General features: G+C 35.5%; 1 non-coding gene across 1 annotated transcript; it reads left to right on the top strand.

The window, feature by feature from the left end:
- Positions 1–340: 340 nt before the first annotated feature.
- LOC130029197 (U6 spliceosomal RNA) lies at positions 341–448 on the top strand. The gene has a single exon (XR_008793290.1). It is a non-coding gene; the product is annotated as a U6 spliceosomal RNA (small nuclear RNA).
- The last annotated feature ends 2,404 nt before the right edge of the window (positions 449–2,852 follow it).

Below are 2,852 nucleotides of genomic sequence, written 5' to 3' on the forward strand. Positions count from 1 at the left end.
TATTCATGACTGGGTTCCAGTCATACAATTTTCCATCACCCAGTACAGCATCACCAGTGTACATTTCATACCATCATCTAACTCTGACAACTCAGGTCTTTTAAAGGCATGATCTCTGATATTTATCCACTGTTCTAAGCCTAATTCAGTCTCAAAAAAGCAACCCTTTCCAGATCTTCTCTAATATTCTAGACCAAGAAAATTTCTGAAGATCAGCTGAGTCCTCTGAGACTCCCCTAACTGTGAAGCTATGACCTTTGTATCATCATTTCTGTAGGACACTGAGTTGCCAGCTATCCTATGCTTCAATTATTACTAGTTTCTTAAACAGATCTTTCTCATGCTCACTTTGGCAGCACATATACTAAAATTGAAATGATAGAAAATTAGCACGGTTTCTGTGTAAGGATAACACACAAGTTCATGAGGTGTTGAACACCATATTTTTATGACTGGAGAAAGAAGTTGTAGCTCTAAGAAATAGAAGAATCATGTGATTTGCAGCAACATGGATAGAACTATAGGATATCATGCTATGTGAAGTCAGTCAGAAGGAAAGGGATATATACAGAATGATCTGTCTTATATGTGGGACTTAAATAAACAAAGCAAGACAGCAACAGAGATCAAAAGACAACATAATAGGGGAACTAACAGACACAATTGAGTTGGGGGGGTGTGAGATGGAGGATGGGTTAGAGGAAGGGGAGGAGGATGGATACACTAGTAATGGTCATAGTGTCAGAATTATATCGTGAGAAATCACTAATAATAGTATTCTAAGCAAAAAGATATTTTTTAAATAATAAATGCATAGAGAAAAACAATGATATCTTCGTAATAGGTATTAGAAAAAATAGACATTTCTAAAATCTTGCAGACCCCTTATTTCAATGTCTACAGAAGCATTTAGTTGGACATGAAATGTGTTTGAGAGGATCTTGATCACAGTAAGAGTTTATCTCAGCTAAAAATAGAGACAAAGTGTTCCCTCCCATGTCTTACTGAGATGAAGAGTCTCCTCTTCTCAAATGACTCATTCATAAAGATCTGAAAATGGCCTCCTGTTCAAGTATAACAGTTTCACCTCCTGATACAATGATTTTTTTATAGACCACAAGTAGCATGACTTACCCGACATCTACCTATTTTCTTCAGATTACCCATAGCTTGGTTGCCTCCTGATTCATTCTCTCAAAGGCCCATTTTGATACTCATTGCAGAGAGGGTGCAGCTTAGGTTACCTACATGTTTCTGACAAACTTTCCTATATCTTTTCCTCATGCTAGACCACAGAAACTTCTGCAGAAGTTTTAAATGACATTAGTTCAAAATACATGTTTAATACATGACCAATAATTTTACTGTGTTCACTTTGAGTCCTAATGCCAAACCCATGTAATTGAAAATTCAAGTATAAGTTTTGACTCCTGAAAAATTTATAGTAATAGCTGAATTGAAACTGGAAACACAAAATTACATAAACAGTTGACACATATTTTGAATATACATGTATTATAAACTAAATTTACAGTAAATAATGTAGGGAAAAAAAACTTTACTAAAAAAAACTATAAATAAATAGTGTTAAACCCTGAACAGCACAGAGATCGGTGCAGTCAAAAATCTAAAACTGGGTCTGTTCAGTTCAATGATATACCATTGACTCATTGAACTATGGAACCTCTTTTCAGCACGCAATATATTTACTTCCAAAAATACTATCAATTGTTTCCCAACTAGGTTGTTAGCAGAGAAGCTTCTAGGAGACACAAAAGGGAAGTAATAATTACAAGATGAGTTTGTGTGCAGTTCACTGGAAGGTACAGGTTGTCAGTATATAAGTGACTGACTCCAGAAGATGACAGAGTGGTTCTAACCCAGTATGGAGTCATGAACTGAGAAACAAGACTGGCAGAAGCTGTGGAACAGATGTAGAATCTTCTGGAGCGTGGTAAGGTCATTCTAAGAATAGCACCTAAGCGCAACCAGAGAAAGGTAGGAACAGAGCTCAACAGATTTTCTCCTACACTTATGAAGTAAATGAACCCTGCTCACCCATTCGTTTATTCAACAAATACCATGAGAGCATCTACCATGCACCCGGTATCATGGTGGGAACTGTAAGCACAACCAAAAGTAAGACAGTCTACGTTCTGCCTTTATAGAGCTGACATCCTTGAGTCTGGCAAGGATTAAATCAATTTGTTGAATAAACCAAATGAAGAAAATGGATGATCAAACACTTTGCATAATGTCTTTATTTGCCATGTCACAAGTAAAAAGAATAATGACCCCAAGCTGTACACAATATTTGGAATTTAGTTAGAAGGCATACTTAATGCAGATGGAGGTACGCATAAAATGTTTATATCCATTATTCTATCAAAATGATCCTTACGTAAAATTTATTGACATATTAATAATAGTATGAAGTAAACACAATTCACCTTGAAAAATAGCATTAATTTCAACATGACCTAATTTGTTTTTTGAATTTTGTAGGGTATATATCTTATTATGCACTTAAGACACATAAACATGTTATAAAATAATCTAAAATTCTCTAAAGCACAGAATAGTACCTAGATGTAAGTAGATCACTCATTCTACTTATTTTTTCAGTGCTAGGAACTTGCAGTTAAAATGAGTACACCATTGTCATATATCCTGAGAAAAAGAATTCTTGGAATTCATTTACATCAAGGAAATCCAACAATGTATGTCCTGCCCAATCAGGTTCTGAGATTAGTGGCCAAAGATCTAAAAAAAATGGAAAGAAACCAGGTATATTTGGGAGGCAGAGGAGTCTGTGTCAATGGGGCCAATATGGAAGTATGACCTGAGAGCCA

Source organism: Sorex fumeus, unplaced genomic scaffold, assembly GCF_029834395.1.
Source record: "Sorex fumeus unplaced genomic scaffold, SorFum_2.1 ptg000003l, whole genome shotgun sequence".
Taxonomy (NCBI): domain Eukaryota; kingdom Metazoa; phylum Chordata; class Mammalia; order Eulipotyphla; family Soricidae; genus Sorex; species Sorex fumeus.